Below are 20,530 nucleotides of genomic sequence, written 5' to 3'. Positions count from 1 at the left end.
CCACTTTAAAGTATTTCTCCTCTAATTGCTAGGCTGTACTATTGTCTCCTTCATGTGGGAAGGAAACAAATAAAAATAAGTGGAACATGAAACAAATCTCATAAGTGCCCACTTATTTATTATGTGCTAACTAGTATGTGCCCCACAAAGAAGGGGGTGAATTTGCCTAAAAGAAAAGACAAGTCAAAGAATCTTGCATATGAGGATGAAAGAACAATTTTCAGAATTCAGATTTCAAGCTGTCATTCACAGGACAGATACAGAGACCCCAGCATCCCTTCGCTCAGGCTGTAATGCTTTCCCCAAGGTTTTTGTTTTTTTTTTTCCAGTTGAATTCTTACTTAAACTTCAAGACCTGCTTCAACTGTCACTTCTTTGGCAAGTCTTCTCCGAGACTTTCACCACTGGTTATTCATGCATCTATATTCCATTAAAAAGATTTATTTTCTGCTTTACTGCTTCTACCAAACCATCTGTACCTTCTCAGCGTTATCCCAGCTGCAGATAAATTAATTCCAGGTCAATGTGAAGAATACCTCTTTATGGTCATGAACCAGAAATCCCAGGTCCTAAGGTCATTCTAGGCAACACATCAGTAAAAGCCACGTTAACCATTGAAGACATGAAGTACCTTCACCCGCCCAGTTCTACTAAGTTTTACTGTCATGGCTCTTCAGCCAACGTCTCCCATGGTCACACCTATGCTCCTCTCTGAAATAGTAAACCTTGTCTCTTTTGCTGACTAAGACCTCTCTTCCTTTGGCTCTTTCCCGCCTTTATTTCCACCACATTTGTTCTTTGCATCTTTAGAATTTCCAGTCATTACTTACTCATTTCATCACTTCTCTCCTGGTTTTACAACCTTAAGCAATAAAAATCCTATAGTGCATGACTACCTTCCCTTTCTCTCCGATCCCCACAACTTCCATGCCTCCTCGTGCTTGATCCATATTCAATGAGTTCCCTTCCTGACCACTTGCTCACTGGCAGTGGTACGAAGGTTGCCAATCAATGATGGGGAAAATTCTCCACAAATTGATGGGCCTTAAATCTGGTTGGGCCCTAAGTCAGCAATTATTGACCATTTCCTGTTTACTTCATTTCCTGTTGCCCATAGAGTTAGTCCTATCCTTCTTAACTTGTTCCCCTTTTGCACAGCATAAGACTCTTTCCTCCTCCTAGAAAATTTATTTTTCATGATACTGCAGTAGTAATCTTAATGAAACATCTCATTGAGTGCTTTTGTTATTAGTTTCTTGATTGAAAAATATGAGGTAGAATGTTAAATTGACACAAAGAATCTCATCCACCCCAGATGAGTGCTGTTTTTTCCCCAGGCAAACCAATGTTAAATTTCTTGGGATCCTCTCAAGTATATTTTATGCATATGTAAACATAAATGTGCATACATTCCTTCTTTATCTAATGTCACTTCCTCCAGACATAGGGAACGGCTTGCGGCTCTCCACCATGCCATGGGAGCTCAAGCCTCCGTGGCTTTGCACTTGATGTTCTCAATGGAAGGTCCTGCCTTGTCATCTTCCCCATCACATCCTTTCCTCAGGTAATCCCCCTTTATCATGAAAACCTCACTGTTGAGCACACTACCTAGCATATAGGAAGCATGCAATAAATGTTCGGTGTTATCACTTTATGATTATTCCTAAAAGAGTGGTATTTTCTACCTTCAGTTCATCATTGGTAAAATTTAAGCTTTTTTTTTTTTTTGATTAAGCAGCTGCTCTTGGGTCTGTGAGAGAATAATAGCTAGGAATTTTCCAAAAGGATTATATAAGGTATGGAAAAATGCCAAGAGATTATTTTGCACAATTTACATGGAAAAAGAGTACAAAAAAAAAAAAAAAGAAGAAAGGAGGAGAATTCTGGGAAACAACATATACCTCATTGGACTGAAAAGAAGTCCTAATTGAGGATATATTTCTGAACTCTTAGTTGATCAGATTGGAGCCCCAGCTGTGTTTTGCTGCTGAATTTTCTGTTGGTATTTCAAAATTCTTTCATCATGCCCTCTTCTGTTTTCCTATGTAATTGGTACTTTACAAATCCTTGACAGTGAACGTGATGTTAGAAAATGAGAAATATATTCCTGGGTTAGCGAGTTAGTAACGGTAACACTGGAATAACTACTTAGGAGGTGGGGGGCAATTTGGTTGCACGTGCGGGCAGCAAGTCTTACTCAAAGTTACATTTGGATAAGAAAGAAACTGTTTTTACTTTTTGGGGGGTGGTTTTGGGGCGGTAATAACTTCACACTTCTAGTCACCCTTTAGAACTACCCTGTTGACTGAAATTATTTCACAAAACCTATCCCTCAGGTCAGTTCTATTTCTTTTTTGTGCTCTATAAATATCTTCCTAAAATGTATCTACTAAAATAGTAATTAAACTCTCTAGACCAGAAAGAAAAGTTCTGAGGGCATTATAACCTAGGAAAAAAGTTGTCTCCACTTGCTCGCATTACCTTGTTTAAAACACAGCAATGAGATAGTACACTTTCTCTCTACTTTTTTGTCACTATAACTAGAAGGGAATATCCATGAGATAGGCCTAATAAGCGTGCTTCTCTCCTCACATGAACCCGAGTCTGCAGGATTCAGGGTCTACAATTTAAAACTCATCTCTGCATTATGCATCTGTGCTGTGACTAATGACTTGATAAATAATGAAAGCCAAGGGTCGCTTTGGTTGCAAAGCAAATCAAAGAGCAGAAAACCTTTGGGACTTCTGTCCATGAATGTCAAGGTCAGGGCCAGCAGCTGCTACAGTGAGATCCTGTCCTCATGCAATGGACATCCAGGCACCTAGTTTCCAGAAATACTTCATAATTCTGCTTCTAACACAGCATGACATGTCCTACCAGCTAAGGACTTCGTATTTTAGGTCAATAAATATACTTGCAGATGAAATATGACACTAATTAAAGACATGACTGGCACCAAAAAACAAACAATTTTCCAAACATAAAAGCAAAACATGGCAAACAAAAATAGTGAAAATTGCTTAGTTTTATTTTTTGAAAAGTAGTTTTTTTGACATGAATATTCAAATATATATTATTTGGACAAAAAGCTAAGCCTAGAAAAATCCAGTGTTCAGCCATTTCCCATTTGTTAGATGGAGGTTTCTTCCACAGTTGGAATACTAGGTCTTTCTAAGGGACCAGAATTTTGAGAGCTCTGATTCCATATATGTCTTTTTTTCAATATATGTAAATTTTACTTATACACACAAATTACCACACATATGTTATTAAGCGTATATATGTATTTTTTTAATTAAAAAAATTTTTTAAACATCTTTATTGGAGTATAATTGCTTTACAATGGTGTGTTAGTTTCTGCTTTATAACAAAGTGAATCAGTTGTACATACACATATGTTCCCATATCTCTTCCCTCTTGCATCTCCCTCCCTCCCACCCTCCCTATCCCACCCCTCTAGGTGGTCACAAACCACCGAGCTGATCTCTCTGTGCTATGCGGCTGCTTCCCACTAGCTATCTATTTTACGTTTGGTAGTGTATATATGTCCATGCCACTCTCTCACTTTGTCAAAGCTTACCCTTCCCCCTCCCCATATCCTCAAGTCCATTCTCTAGTAGGTCTGTGTCTTTATTCCTGTCTTACACATAGGTTCTTCATGACTTTTTTTTTTTCTTAGATTCCATATATATGTGTTAGCCTATGGTATTTGTTTTTCTCTTTCTGACTTACTTCACTCTGTATGACAGACTCTAACTCCATCCACCTCACGACAAATAACTCAATTCTGTTTCTTTTTATGGCTGAGTAATATTCCATTGTGTGTATGTGCCACATCTTCTTTATCCATTCATCTGTTGATGGACACTTAGGTTGCTTCCATGTCCTGGCCATTGTAAATAGAGCTGCAATGAACATTGTGGTACATGACTCTTTTTGAATTATGGTTTTCTCAGGGTGTATGCCCAGGAGTGGGATTGCTGGGTCGTATGGTAATTCTATTTTTAGTTTTTTAAGGAACCTCCGTACTGTTCTCCATAGTGGCTGTATCAATTTACATTGCCACCAACAGTGCAAGAGGGTTCCCTTTTCTCCACACCCTCTCCAGCATTTACTGTTTCTAGATTTTTTGATGATGGCCATTCTGACCGGTGTGAGATGATATCTCACTGTAGTTTTGATTTGCATTTCTCTAATGATTAATGATGTTTAGCATTCTTTCATGTGTTTGTTGGCAATCTGTATATCTTCTTTGGGGAAATGTCTATTTAGGTCTTCTGCCCATTTTTGGACTGGGTTGTTTATTTTTTTGTTATTGAGCTGCATGAGCTGCTTGTAAATTTTGGAGGTTAATCCTTTGTCAGTTGTTTCATTTGCAAATATTTTTTCCCATTCTGAGGGTTGTCTTTTCTTCTTGTTTATGGTTTCCTTTGCTGTGCAAAAGCTTTTAAGTTTCATTAGGTCCCATTTGTTTATTTTTGTTTTTATTTCCATTTCTATAGGAGGTGGGTCAAAAAGGATCTTGTTGTGATTTATGTCATAGAGTGTTCTGCCTATGTTTTCCTCTTAGAGTTTGATAGTGTCTGGCCTTACATTTAGGTCTTTAATCCATTTTGAGTTTATTTTTGTGTATGGTGTTAGAGAGTGTTCTAATTTCATTCTTTTATATGTAGCTGTCCAGTTTTCCCAGCACCACTTATTGAAGAAGCTGTCTTTTCTACACTGTGTATTCTTGCCTCCCTAATCAAAGATAAGATCACCATATGTGCGTGGGTTTATCTCTGGGCTTTCTATCCTGTTCCATTGATCTATATTTCTGTTTTTGTGCCAGTACCATACTGTTTTGATTACTGTAGCTTTGTAGTATAGTCTGAAGTCAGGGAGCCTGATTCCTCCAGCTCCGTTTTTCTTTCTCAAGATTGTTTTGGCTATTCGGGGTCTTTTGTGTTTCCATACAGATTGTGAAATTTTTTGTTCTAGGTCTGTGAAAAATGCCATCGGTAGTTTGATAGGGATGCATTGAATCTGTAGATTGCTTTGGATAGTATAGTCATTTTCACAATGTTGATTCTTCCAATGCAGGAACATGGTATATCTCTCCATCTGTTTGTATCATCTTTAATTTCTTTCATCTATAATTTCTTATAATTTTCTGCATACAGGTCTTTTGTCTCCTTAGGTTGGTTTATTCCTAGACATTTTATTCTTTTTGTTGCAATGGTAAATGGGAGTGTTTTCTTAATTTCACTTTCAGATTTTTCATCATTAGTGTATAGGAATGCAAGAGATTTCTGTTAATTTCTGCATTAATTTTGTATCCTGGTACTCTAGCAAATTCATTGATTAGCTCTAGTAGTTTTCTGGTAGCATCTTTAGGATTCTCTATGTATAGTATCATGTCATCTGCAAATAGTGACAGCTTTACTTCTTCTTTTCTGATTTGGATTCCTTTTATGTCTTTTTCTTCTCTGATTGCTGTGGCTAATACTTCCAAAACTATGTTGAATAATAGTGGTGAGAGTGGGCAGCCTTGCCTTGTTCCTGATCTTAGTGGAAATGGTTTCAGTTTTTCACCATTGAGGACGATGTTGGCTGTGGGTTTGTCATATATGGCCTTTATTATGTTGAGGTAAGTTCTCTCTATGCGTACTTTCTGGAGGGTTTTTTTTTTATCATAAATCAGTGTTGAATTTTGTCGAAAGCTTTCTCTGCATCTATTGAGATGATCATATGGTTTTTCTCTTTCAGTTTGTTAGTATGGTATATCACATTGATTGATTTGCGTATATTGAAGAATCCTTGCATTCCTGAGATAAACCCCACTTGATCATGGTGTATGATCTTTTTAATGTGTTGTTGGATTCTGTTCGCTAGTATTTTGTTGAGGATTTTTGCATCTATATTCATCAGTGATATTGGCCTGAAGTTTTCTTTCTCTGTGATGTCTTTGTCTGGTTTTGGTATCAGGGTGATGGTGGCCTTGTAGGATGAGTTTGGGAGTGTTCCTCCCTCTGATATATTTTGGAAGAGTTTGAGAAGGACAGGTGTTAGGTCTTCTCTAAATGTTTGATAGAATTCGCCTGTGAAGCCATCTGGTCCTTGGCTTTTGTTTGTTGGAAGATTTTTAATCACAGTTTCAATTTCAGTGCTTGTGATTGGTGGTCTGTTCATATTTTGTATTTCTTCCTGGTTCAGTCTTGGAAGGTTGTGCATTTCTAAGAATTTGTCCATTTCTTCCAGGTTGTCCATTTTATTGGCATATAGTTGCTTGTAGTAATCTCTCATGATCCTTTGTATTTCTGCAGTGTCAGTTGTTACTTCTCCTTTTTCATTTCTAGTTCTATTGATTTGAGTCTTCTCCCTTTTTTTCTTGATGAGTCTGGCTAATGGCTTATCAATTTTGTTTATCTTCTCAAAGAACCAGCTTTTAGTGTTATTGATCTTTGCTATCATTTCCTTCATTTCTTTTCCATTTATTTCTGATCTGATCTTTACAATTTCTTTCCTTCTGCTAACTTTGGGGTTTTTTTGTTCTTCTTTCTCTAATTGCTTTAGGTGTAAGGTTAGGTTGTTTATTTGAGATGTTTCTTGTTTCTTAAGGTAGGATTGTATTGCTATAAACTTCCCTCTTAGAACTGCTTTTGCTGCATCCCATAGGTTTTGGGTCATCGTGTTTTCATTGTCATTTGTTTCTATGTATTTTTTGATTTCCTCTTTTATTTCTTCAGTGATCTCTTGGTTATTAAGTAGCGTATTGTTTAGCCTCCATGTGTTTGTATTTTTTACAGATTTTTTCTGTAATTGATATCTAGTCTCATAGCATTGTGGTTAGAAAAGATACCTGATACAATTTCAATTTTCTTATATTTACCAAGGCTTGATTTGTGACCCAAGATATGATCTATCCTGGAGAATGTTCCATGAGCACGTGAGAAGAATGTGTATTCTGTTGTTTTTGGATGGAATGTTCTATAATTATCAATTAAGTCCATCTTGTTTAATGTATCATTTAGAGCTTGTGTTTCCTTATTTATTTTCATTTTGGGTGATCGGTCCACTGGTGAAAGTGGGGTTTTAAAGTCCCCTACTATGATTGTGTTACTGTCGATTTCCCCTTTTATGACTGTTAGTACTTGCCTTATGTATTGAGGTGCTCCTATGTTGGGTACATAAATATTTACAATTGTTATATCTTCTTCTTAGATTGATCCCTTGATCATTATGTAGTGTCCTTCTTTGTCTCTTGTAATAGTCTTTGTTTTAAAGTCTATTTTGTCTTATATGAGAATTTCTACTCCAGCTTTCTTTTGATTTCCATTTGCATGGAATACCTTTTTCCATCCCCTAACTTTCAGTCTGTATGTGTCCCTAGGTCTGACGTGGGTCTATTTTAGACAGCATATATACGGGTCTTGTTTTTGTATCCATTCAGCCAGTCTATATCTTTTGGTTGGAGCACTTAATCCATTTACAGTTAAGGTATTTATAGATATGTATGTTCCTATTACCATTTTCTTAATTGTTTTGGGTTTGTTATTGTAGGTCTTTTCCTTCTCTTGTGTTTCCTGCCTAGAGAAGTTCCTTTAGCATTTGTTGTAGAGCTGGTTTGGTGGTGCTGAATTCTCTTAGCTTTTGCTTGTCTGTAAAGCTTTTAATATTCCCATCAAAAATGAATGAGATCCTTGCTGGGTAGAGTAATCTCGGTTGTTGGTTTTTCCCCTTTATCACTTTAAATATGTCCTGCCACTCCCTTCTGGCTTGCAGAGTTTCTGCGGAAAGATCAGCTGTTAACCTTATGGGGATTCTCTTGTGTGTTATTTGTTGTTTTTCCCTTGCTGCTTTTAATATTTTTTTCTTTGTATTTAATTTTTGATAGTTTGATTAATATGTGTCTTGGTACAGGATTTATCCTGTATGGGACTCTCTGTGCTTCCTGGACTTGATTAACTATTTCCTTTCCCATATTAGGGAAGTTTTCAACTATAATCTCTTCACATATTTTCTCTGTCCCTTTCTTTTTTTCTTCTTCTTCTGGGACCCCTATAATTCGAATGTTGGTGCATTTAATGTTGTCCCAGAGGTCTCTGAGACTGTCCTCAATTCTTTTCATTCTTTTTTCTTTATTCTGCTCTGCAGTAGTTATTTCCACTGTTGTATATTCCAGGTCACTTATCCGTTCTTCTTCCTCAGTTATTCTGCTATTGAACCCTTCTAGAGAATTTTTAATTTCATTTATTGTGTTGTTCATCACTGTTTGTTTGCTCTTTAGTTTTCTAGGTCCTTGTTAAATGTTTCTTGTATTTTCTCCATTCTATTTCCAAGATTTTGGATCATCTTTACTATCATTATTCTGAATTCTTTTTCAGGTAGACTGCCTATTTCCTCTTCATTTGTTAGGTCTGGTGGGTTTTTACCTTGCTCCTTCATCTGCTGTGTGTTTCTTTGTCTTCTCATTTTGCTTAACTTACTGTGTTTGGGGTCTTCTTTTCACATGCTGCAGGTTTGTAGTTCCCGTTGTTCTTGGTGTGTGTCCCCAGTGGCTAAGGTTGGTTCAGTGGGTTGTGTAGGCTTCCTGGTGGAGGGGACTAGTGACTGTATTCTGGTGGATGAGGGTGGATCTTGTCTTTCTGGTGGGCAGGTCCACGTTTGGTGGTGTGTTTTGTGGTGTCTGTGGCCTTATTAGAATTTTAGGCAGCCTCTTTGCTAATGGGTGGGGTTGTGTTCCTGTCTTGCTAGTTGTTTGGCATAGGGTGTCCTGCACTCTAGCTTGCTGGTCTTTGAGTGGAGCTGGGTCTTAGCATTGAGATGGAGATCTCTGGGAGATTTTTGCCATTTGATATTATGTGGAGGTGGGAGGTCTCTTTTGGATCACTGTCCTGAACTTGGCTCTCCCACCTCAGAGGCACAGCCCTGATGCCTGGCTGGAGCACCAAGAGTCTGTCATCCACACGGCTCAGAATAAAAGGGCAAAAAAAGAAAGAGAGAAAGAAAGAAGAAGATAAAATAAAATAAAATAAAGTTATTAAAATAAAAAATAATTATTAAAAACAATTTTTAAAAGTAATAAAAACAAAGAAAGAAAGAAGAGAGCAACCAAACCAAAAAACAAATTCACCATTGATAACAAGCGCTAAAAACTATGCTAAAAAAAAAAACAAGAAAAAGAAAAAAAAAAGGGACAGACAGAACCCTAGGATAAATGGTAAAAGCAAAGCTATACAGACAAAAGCACACACAGAAGCATACACATACACACTCACAAAAAGAGAAAAAGGAAAAAAATATATATATGTTGTTGCTCCCAAAGTCCACCTCCTCAATTTGGGATGATTTGTTGTCTATTCAGGTATTCAACAGATGCAGGTACATCAAATTGACTGTGGAGATTTAATCCTCTGCTCTTGAGGCTGCTGGGAGACATTTCCCTTTCTCTTCTTTGTTCGCACAGCTCCTGGGGTTCAGCTTTGGATTTGGCCCCACCTTTGCGTGCAGGTCGCCTGAGAGCATCTGTTCCCACCCAGACATGATGGGGTTAAAGGAGCAGCTGCTTCGGGGGCTCTGGCTCACTCAGGCCGGGGGGAGGGAGGGGTACGGATGCGGGGCGAGCCTGCGGTGGCAGAGGCCGCCATGATGTTGCAACAGCCTGAGGTGCACTGTATGTTCTCCCTGGGAAGTTGTCCCTGGATCCCGGGACCCTGGCAGTGGCGGGCTGCACAGGCTCCCAGGAGGGGCGGTGTGGAGAGTGACCTGTGCTCGCACACAGGCTTTTTGGTGGCGGCTGCAGCAGCCTTAGAGTCTCATGCCCGTCTCTGGGGTCCACGCTGTTAGCCGCGGCTCACGCCCGCCTCTGGAGCTCATTTAGGCGGCGCTCTTAATCCCCTCTCCTTGCGCGCCGCGAAACAAAGAGGCAAGAAAAAGTCTCTTGCCTGTTCGGCAGCTCCAGACTTTTTCCCGGACTCCCTCCCGGCTAGCTGTGGTGCGCTAACCCCTTCAGGCTGTGTTCACGCCGCCAACCCCAGTCCTCTCCCTGGGATCCGACCGAAGCCCGAGCCTCAGCTCCCAGCCCCCGCCCACCCCGGCGGGTGAGCAGACAAGCCTCTCGGGCTGGTGAGTGCTACTCGGCACCGATCCTCTGTGTGGGAGTCTCTGCGCTTTGCCCTCCGCACCCCTGTGGCTGCGCTCTCCTCCGTGGCTCCAAAGCTTCCCCCCTCTGCCACCCGCAGTCTCTGCCCGCGAAGGGGCTTCCTAGTGTGTGGAAACTTTTCCTCCTTCACAGCTCCCTCCCAGAGCTGCAGGTCCCGTCCATATTGTTTTGTCTCTGTTTTTTCTTTTTTCTTTTGCCCTACCCATGTACGTGGGGAGTTTCTTGCCTTTTGCGATGTCTGAGGTCTTCTGCCAGCGTTCAGCAGGTGTTCTGTAGGAGCTGTTCCACGTGTAGATGTATTTCTGATGTATTTGTGGAGAGGAGGGTGATCTCCGCATCTTACTCTTCTGCCATCTTGAAGCTCCTTAAAAATTTTTTTATTTAAGTATGGTTGATTTACAGTGTTGTGTTAGTTCCAGGTGTACAGCAAGTGACTCAGGTATATATATAACATATGTATGCATATATATATTCTTTTTCAGATTCTTTTCTATTGTAGATTATTACAAGGTATTAAATATAGTTCCCTGTGCTATACAAAAGTCCTTGTTGTTTATCTGCTTTATATATATTAGTGTGTACCTGTTAATCCCAAACTCCTAATTTATCCCTCCCGCCACCTTCGTTTATCTTTAAACCTTTTGCTATAGTTTTGTTGCTGCTAGAAAGAAAGTCATCAGTCTGACTTCCTGCTATTCCCAGGAAAAATCTTTGGCATGTATTTATACATCTTTCTTCCCTCTTCCATTCATGCTCTGAGCACTCAAGGACTCTATACACTTCCTCTTATAGACCAAAGAGCAGAAGAGGAAATATCACAGCTTCTCACACCCAACATTTTCCATGTGACTCCTCCGGGGCTCTTCTGTCCCCAGTTAGGGGAATTCTTTTCCTTGCTCTCATTGACTCTTGGTCTTAACTCTTTGCTTTTCAGAATCTGGAGGCAGCTTCTCGCGGCCATGCACCACTTGTGCTCACTCATGACACACATCCACAGCCTGGCTTGGAACAAAAACAGCCTCTCTCAAAGGAATTTTAATGCTTTTTCCAGAATTTGGCATTTAATTACTTTTTTGCTAAAAATTTAATTTTAAATAACCATTTATGAACTAGGTATTCACATTTCAGTGGTTTCGTATCACAATTCAGTGGATATGAAGGGGAAGTGAAGGATCTTCTTCCTACTCTTAACCCCAGCTACTCAGCTTCACCACCCAGAGACAGCAAATGAACAAGCGTCCATAGTCGGTACCCAGCTCCCTTTTAACATCTATGTCAGTCACTGTCACCTTCTCTCCTTAACTTCTGTTTACATACCCACGTCTGGCTTTGCTTTTTGCTGGCTTTTTCATCACTTACTTTGTTCATTGAATGGAACAGTTCAAGTCAACAATGTGTGCATTTGCAAAAGCAGAATACGGCAGTAATAAAAGACAATTGTAAAACATTTGGAAGTTCAAGGTGTCAGAGGAAAGTTTTTTTAATGAGAATGACTCATTCAGGTGAAATTGAAATAAAGTAGACACATTGCAAAATCATTTTCTGTTCTCTATGGGGAATATTCTTGTCCTGTTCCCCTACCTTCCCCCGTCCCCAACTCATCATTTCAACCCCCTTCCTGACCATCAGCCTGAATGTAAGAGCTTTGTTAGAAATGCAAAGACAAGAAGACTGAGCATCCCTTTCTTGGCTTATCATTTGTTTGCTGTTTACGACTCAACTTCAGTTTTCATTGTTGTCCAATAAACAGACCTTTTGCCGTGTTCCTAATTAGGACACAATTTTCTCCTCAGCACAGGTCATGGGGCAGCATACAATGGAGAATTTTGAATCAGGAGACCTAAGTTCAATTTCATCTCCTTCCATATTAGTAATATAACTCTGGACAAGTTATTTTACCTCTTGAAACACGAGTTTACTTATGCAAGAGTGATGAGGTGAGGGCTGGAAGAGACAATGCATGTAAAATGCCAGGTGTATGCTGGGTACCCAACACGTGGGACTTTCTACTGCATACAGTGATTTCAAATTTCCAGAATTTTATTAGTGGCATTTGTTTGGGAGCAAAACCATAGCAACTTTTAAATTGAGATGTAATGCATATAACATGAAATTCCCTTTTAGAGTGTGATCCAGTAGTTTTAGATACTCACAAAGTTGTATGACCATTGACACAAATGAATCCAGAATATTTCATCATCACCAAAGGCCCCCATATCTTTTAATCAATTACTCTCTATTCCCCTGCTTCCATGCACCAACCAGCCCCTGGCAACTAATAATCTGCTTTCTGTCTCCATGGATTTACTTATTCTAGACATTTCATATAAATGGTCATACAGTATATGACCATTTGTGTCTGGCTTCTTTCACTTAACATAATGCTTTTGAGGTTCATCCATGTTGTACCAATCTGTACTTCATTCATTTCTATGGCCAGATAATATTCCATTGGATGGATGCACCACATTTGGTTTATCCGTTCATCATCTGACATTTGATTTTTGCACTTTTTGATTACTATGAAGAATGCTACAATAAACATTCATACACAGGTCTTTGTACAGAGATATATTTTCATTTCTTTTGAGTAAATACTTAGTAGAATTGCTAGGTCATATGTAACACTATGCTTGATTCTTTTTTTAGTGACTTAAAATAACAACATTAATTTATTTTGCTTATGAATCTGCAATTCAGGCAGGCCTGAGGAGAAATGGTTTGTCTCTGCTTGACATGGTCTCATCTGGGGCTGTTCAAATGGGAGCCGGAGGACCCACTTTCGAGATGGTTCACTCACATTGCTGCTGGCTCTGGCCGGGAGCCCATCTGGTTGTGTGGCCTGGTCCCTCTCAGTGTGGATCTCTCCCCAGGCGGCTTGAGCTCCCTCATATAAACATGAATGTTTGAGGAACTGCTGAACTGGTTTCCACAGCTGCTGTACCATTTTTCATTTCCATCAGTAAATACTTGAGGGTTCCCATCTGTTTACATCTCACACACTGTTATTTTTTGTCTCTTTTATTGTAGCCATTCTAGTGGGTGTGAAGGGGTATCTCATTGAGGTTTTGGTTTGCATTTCTGTGATAACTGATGATGTTGAACATCTCTTTGAGGGCTTATTGGCTATTTGTATATAAAAAAGTCTATTCAAACCCTTTAGCTATTTTTAAAATTGGGACTCTGTCTTATTATTGTGTTGAGTTATAAGAGTTCTCTCCTGCAGAGTATTCCATGGGAACTTGAGAAGAATGTGTATTCTTCTCTTGTTAAGGTTTCTATTGATGTCTGGTAGATCTAGTTGGTTTTTAATGTTATAATATTTTTCAAGTCTTCTTTGGCTCATGGATCGCTAGCTAGTTGTTCTATTACTGAAAGCTGAAGTCTCTATAGTTCAAGTTTCCAACTATTATTTTTGAATTGTCTGTTTTGGTGTATATATGTTTATAATTGTCATTCTTTGAGGAGTTGACACTTCCCATTTTTAAATGTCCTTCTTTGTCTCAATTAACAATTTAGTTTTAAATTCTATTGCTCTCACTGATGTTAGTATAGTGACTGAAGCCCTCTTTTAATAACTGTTTACATGTATACACCTCTCCATCCTTTTACTTTCAACCTATTTGTGCCTTTGAATCTAAAGTGTATCTCTTGTAGGTAGCCTATATTAAAATAAAAATTCAGTCTGACAATCTTTTTCATTGTTGGGGAGTGTTTACTCCCTTTACATTTAATTATTATTATAAGATAGGATTTTTGTCTGCTATCTGCTTTTTATGTCTTATTTTTCAGTCCTCTCTTTCTTCATAATTGCCTTCTTTAAAACAAATACTTTATATTGAACTATTTTAATTCCCTTGTTGTTTCCCTTACTACGTTTTTAAAAGTTATTTCCTCAGTGGCTGCCTTGGGCATTACAATGAACATATTACCTTATAACAATATAGTTCAGATTATTACATATAATCTTCAGTTCAGACAACATAGTTCAACAGTATACAAAACTTTGTTCTTATATAGCTTTGTTCCTTCCCCTCTTCTGTGCCATTATTTTCATATGCATTTCATCTTTCTATATCATAAGCACATCAACACAGTTTTATAATTATTGTTTCACACAGTTGTCTTTTAAATCAGATAGAGGAGGAGAGAGGCACAGAGAAAAATACATTTATGCTGCCTTTTCTCTTTATCAATATTATCTTTACCAGGGCTCTTTTTTTCCCATGTGGATTTGAGTTACTATCTAGTATCCTTTCATTTCAGCCTGAAAGATTTCCTGTAGTATTTCTTATAGGGAAGGTTTGCTAGTGACAAATTCTGTTTTCCTTTTTTTTAAAAAAAACCTGGTAATGTCTTAATAACTCTTGCATGTTTTAAGGATAGCTTTGCTGATGTAGAATTCTTGGTTTGCCATCTTTTTCTTTCAACACTTTGAAAAGGTATCATCTCACTGCCTTCCTACCGCCATGATTTCTGATGTGAAATCAGCTGTTAATCATATTGAGGGTCCCTTGTACATCCCTTGACAAGTCATTCCTTTAGCTGCTTTCAACATTCTCTGTGTCTGTATCTTTCAGCAGTTTACTGATGGTGTAAATCTTTTTGAGTTTATGCTACTTGTTGATTGAACTTCTTAGATGTGTAAATAAATTTTTAACTCACATGTGGGAAGTGTTCGGTCATTATCTCTTCAAATATTATTTTTACCCCTTTACCTGTCTCATCTCCAATTGGAACACACGTTGTGCAGATACTGACATGCTTGACAATGTGTCACAGTTCTGTCAGGCTCTGGTCATTTTATTTCCCTCCCATTTTCGTCTATTCCTCAGAGAGGATAATCTTAATTGATACATTGTTGATTTTTAAATTCTGCCAGTAATTCTCTTCTCACATGAGCATTTCATGTATAGTGTCTCATAGCCACTAATTTCTGTGGGAGTAAAACATTACTTTTTATTTCAAACACTTCTGTATTGTTCTAATGCTATGACAGGTGTGTTTCCTTAGTAGTTAAAGACAACAGCTGAAAGATAAACTGCACAAATGGGTTGCAAATGTTGAATTTTTTGGTAGAAAGGTACTCAAGCTAGTATGTAGGAACTAATTTTATTATGAATGGTATTGAATGTACTTTTGAAAATATCAGATGGCAAGGATTGCTTATTACTAAATTCAGAAACTGGATTTTTGCTCATTTGCCATGTGTTCATTCCAGATATAAAAATGTCATAAATTCTAATTCCGAAGGAAGCAAATGATATAAGACAGTGTGAGTCTGACGCATTCACAGCAAATGCAAAGGAACATAGTCTGCAGGCAACAGCAGTGAAAGAAGCATCATGGTATTTCACTCCTCTCACCCAAAGATGTTGAGTCTTTTCTACATCACTTTTATAATTTACTTGTGCTTTCTCTCTTCTGTGATTGTATCGCTGTCTACATTGTTGTATAGGTGTTTGTGTGCATCTCTCATCTTCCAAGCTGATCTTGGAACTCATTGTGAGCTGAAATGATCTGTTATTTATCGTTGTATCCTGACACTTAGAATAGGGCCTGGTAGGTCAAAGAGGGCACCAGAAGATGGTGAGTTTTATACAGAAAGGCAGTTGTCAGGGTTGCTTTCTGTTTGCTTATTTGATTGTGCTTATTTTGCCTTGGGGAGGAGGCTATATCTCAAAGTAGAACAAATATTGCTTTCTTTCATTTAGATGTTTTCTGAATATTTATCGTCTAATAGTAGAAGCTCTGGACTATAGTTTAGTTTTACAATTACTTTTTATTTGTTTTTGACCAAAGGTAAATTCATTTTAACTTTCTGTTATACAGTTTAAATTTGCTTCCAGAAATCTTATGGTTTACTATAAGCCTCCATTCCCATTCTCTCTTTACTTTTACCCCTTTTAATAAATAATAACATGTAGAGGTAAAATGATTTTCCTAAGCAACAATGTTAGTATGTTGTGATGTTTTAACCAATATTTTATAATTTTTTGTGGCAGAAAAACCAGTTAGTAAAATGAACTGTGTCTTGTTTTCTTACTGACTAACTCTTATGAAAAGAATTCAGAAAATAAGTGAGATGTTTTTCTCTTCCTAATGGTCCATCAGGAACCAGGCTTAGTATCACTGGTCTCAAGTTTATTGGGTGTGAGGTCAAGGGGAATGGAGCCCTGTCTTCTATCACCCCAACACGATCATGCAATGACCAACTTAGTGATGACCAAATTGCAAAGCACAAAGGACTTCTCAGTTTCAGGGATTGTTTAGGACCCTCGGACACTTTTATAGCCAAAGGGAGGAGAGGATCCCCCCGCCCCCCAGGAATCATGGATATTGGATACATTGCCATGTTTTATGAGTGGAACCATGGATCCAGATTTTTACTTGATTTGGAAACAAGAAGTTTTGTAAAACTCTTCATGTAAATGTATACATCCTGCAAACATAAATTATTTCCTCCTGTAAGACTGTGGTATTGTCATTTCCCCCACAGCCTGAGAGGGAGTGTGTGGCAACTTGGCAAACAAGGGAAAAAAGAGCATCTTCAGTGTAAGAGCAGTGGGTACAGAGCATGACAGTGAAAAAAGAAATAAAGGACTTTCCATGAGTCCAATTCAGGAGCATTGGGGGGAAGAAACTTTGGGGAGAATTCAGTCTTTAATTCATGGAATCAGCATCTTCTGAATCCTTCTCTGCTTTGTGCACGGGGTCTGCTAATACTGACTTCAGAGGGAGATAGGAGCAGAAAGTGAGGATACAATAAGTTTACAAAAGGCAGGGAGGGAAAGGAATTTCAGGTAGAAGTTATTCTTTAAAGTAAATCTTGAAAGCTGAGAAGGTCTTTGTCAAGTAGAAAAGGTGTGAATGGCATTCCAGGAAGAAGGAACAACATTAGAATATTAGTCACGTAGGTTAACTGCTGTAACGAAAAACCCCCACGTTTCAATGCGTTAAGACAACGAAAGTTATTTCTCATTTATACATCAGTTCTACACAGTGTTCCTAGCTGAATGACTCTCCTGGTCAAATATTCTCCAGGGCCAATGACTCAGAGATCCAGGTTCCTTCCATAACATGGCTCCTTCCTCTGTATTCTTCATATTCCTCTCCATGCATCTTGAAGTATCATGCTCGTTGTTGTTAAGGGCCAGGCCTGGAAGAGACATGTATCACCTTCACCTTCTGTCCACTGGCCAGAACTCAATCATGTAGCTTTATGTAATTGCAAGGAGGGTTGGGAAAGGTGGGCTAGCTGTATGCCTAGGAGGAAGTAGAAAGGGGATTTGGTGATTGTATATTACGAGCCATAGTGAACAAAGGAAGGGAATGTGAAAACCAGCAGAGCAGGGCTGATTCAAGGAGAGCACTGTGGCTGGCACATAGCATTCAGGAGAGGGTGAGATGAGAGATGGGACTCGAGGGGTGGGAAGGACTCCGTTTGAGGAGAGTAACTATGAATTGAAATACAGGCAGGCCTGAGTTCCTAAGTATTGTAAATTACAAGTTGAATGCTTAAATTTCACGTGGGATGAGTATGCATGAATAGGTAGAGTGTATACCCTCTCATTGCCAGGCATGTATCCTGGAAATGAAGAGTCGAAAGACATTCCCTGTTTTTGAAAAGCTCAGAGTCTGTGACAAAGACTGATTAGGAGACTTGACAGTTATATCACAGCAGGATAAGGGCTGCATTGGAGCCAGCCTGGAAATCAAGGACTGAATCTGAGCTAATCATCTCAGATAAAGATTACACTGGGAGGACCAAGCTCCTCTAGACTATGTACCTTTGACCCGGTCACTGGTCTCCCTAGGATTCACGTTCTTTATTTACAGAGAAGATGGATTAAATAAACTCTATGCGGCCTCCAAATCTAAACCCCTTAGTCTATGAAAAGGTTGCAAGCAGAGGAATCCATATCAGTAATGTCATCATCAGTAATAAATATTGATTTGACACTTGCTTAAGAATTTGAGCAGAAAGAGTGAAGAAGACAAAGCTTAATAGCCCATCTATCCATCTCAGCATTTTCCCCCAAATCCAGCACAATATATAGAAATTCAAGTTTTCCCTAGACTTGGGTTTTTTAATTTAGTATTCTCTTTGGAGTTTATTTTGCTTCACATATTTTCTCTCATTCACCTTATTCTGTTCTGGACAATATCTGTGAGCAACTTTTTCCTGTAAGTTTTTGGGTAGCGTTAATCTCCTTCCTTTTATAAACTGCCTTTTCCCTTCTCCTACCCCTACTTGCAAGAGACACTTTTCAGCTTTCTGAGCAAAGAGGAAGCTTGGTCCAGGCTAATGGTGGAAAAGGACCACTGGGTATTCCTTTGAGCATTTAAATCCCTGTTTCATAACAATAACGAAACTCCCAATCCAGTCATTATTCCATTCACTCAATACATATTTATCTTGAGCAAAGTTAGATATTTTGTATGCCACACTTCTTTAGAAAGCAGAAAATTGTTACAGAATAATTCATTTTCTTGCCTAAAACATACTACCTAATTCAGCTTACAGAGATTCTCTAATGGGATATAGGTTAAGGGTTAATATATTGTCTCATGATTTCAAGATGAAAAGCTGGGAACTAGACCCTGTTGACCTGCTTAAGAAAATATTATGAGAAAAACCTAAGCCCACATAGAGCTGAAAGGCAAAGAAATGTTAGACAACATATTTTCATAAAAGAGGCAATTCAACTTAGGTAAAATGGTTTAAAAGTAATTGATAATACTGAAGTGCTTTTTCCTCGGAATATTATTCTTGAACATGAATAGACTCACTCGATCTCTAAAATCACTCAACAATCATCCCTTGCCTTAGAATAGACTTTTTCTTTCTGGGATATTGACAGAATGAGTGTTTAGGAAATTTCTTTGAAAGGTTATTTTGGGGATTTTTTGTTTTTGTTTTTTTTATAGTGGGAGGAGGAGAGAAAGAGAGAGAGGGATTGAAACTGGCTCTTGTTAATCTAGAAGTTGGAAGGAATAAAAGATCATTTGAATAAGAATATAAGCACTCATATTATTACCTACATGTTATTTTGTAAACAGCTTCAGGATCATGTATGGTAGTGGTGGCGTGTGTGTGTAAGAGGAGTGGGAGAGAAAGAGCACAGAGAGAGAAGAAAGATGAAGTGATGATTTTCTTACTCTACTTTCCTAATAACCCTCTTATCTTTGGAGATAAAGGAGACTGTCTGAAAGCTGCCCTGACCTTGACGTGCTCTCTGCCACCTGCCCCGTCAAGCTACGCTCCCCTTGCTCAAGCCGTCTCACACATGAAATGATTTACCATCACAGCTGAGTACCTGCAGGTCGGTATCAGTGTAGGTGGAAATATTTGAGTCCTTTCAGCCACTAATTTCTAATTAGATTCTGGCTGCCACTCTGAAACAGGAGCATCGCTGTTCTTGCTTTTGTGCTGTCCAGGCTAATTAATGAACAGACTCTTTCATAAGTAGATTAACGGAAGTCATCTCATTACCCAAAGTTATTTCAGGCATGGCTATATTGCACCTCATTAGACAAGCACGAATTGAGGCAGCTTTCAGTTAGAGGACAAAACACATGTACAGTGTGGGCCTCATTATTTTTATACCTTATTTATTTATTTTTAACATCTTTATTGGACTATAATTGCTTTACAATGTTGTGTTAGTTTCTGCTGTATAACAAAGTGAAGCAGCTATATGTATACATATATCCCCATATCCCTTCCCTCTTGCGTCTCCCTCCCACCCTCCCTATCCCACCCATCTAGGTGGTCACAAATCACTGAGCTGATCTCCCTGTGCTATTCAGCTGCTTCCCACTTGCTATCGATTTTACATTTGGTAGTGTATATAGGTCAATGCTACTCTCCCACTTCGTCCCAGCTTACCCTTCCCCCTCCCCGTGTCCTCAATTCCATTCTCTATATCTGCGTCTTTATTCCTGTCCTGCCACTAGGTTCATCAGAACCTTTTTTTTTTTTTTAGATTCCATATATATGTGTTAGCATACAGTATTTGTTTTTCACTTTCTGACTTATTTCACACTGTATGACAGACTCTAGGTCCATCGACCTCACTACAAATAATTCAATTTCATTTCTTTTTATGGCTGAGTAATATTCCATTGTATATATGTGCCACATCTTCTTTATCCATTCATCTGTCGATGGACACTTAGGTTGCTTCCATGTCCTGGCTATTGTAAATAGAGCTGCAATGAACACTGTGGTACATGACCCTTTTTGAATTATGGTTTTCTCAGGGTATATGCCCAGTAGTGGGATTGCTGGGTCATATGGTAGTTCTATTTTTAGTTTTTTGAGGAACCTCCATACTGTTCTCCATAGTGGCTGTATCAATTTACATTCCCACCAACAATGCA

At 38.6% G+C, this 20,530-nt stretch overlaps 1 long non-coding RNA gene across 1 annotated transcript in view; it reads right to left on the bottom strand.

Moving 5' to 3' along the window:
• The window catches only part of LOC309640282, a 129,126-nt gene extending 108,851 nt beyond the window's left edge, over positions 1–20,275 (bottom strand). Inside the window, exon 1 of the long non-coding RNA XR_014252159.1 lies at positions 20,221–20,275. This is a non-coding gene — a long non-coding RNA (uncharacterized lncRNA). The remainder of the gene's footprint in view (positions 1–20,220) is intronic.
• Between the last annotated feature and the right edge of the window lie 255 nt (positions 20,276–20,530).

The sequence above is a fragment of the Balaenoptera physalus genome (genome assembly GCF_965194825.1).
Source record: "Balaenoptera physalus genome assembly, chromosome: 12".
Lineage (NCBI taxonomy): Eukaryota > Metazoa > Chordata > Mammalia > Artiodactyla > Balaenopteridae > Balaenoptera > Balaenoptera physalus.
The sequence above is the reverse complement of the archived record's forward strand: the minus strand, read 5'-3'. Positions and strand labels throughout refer to the sequence as shown.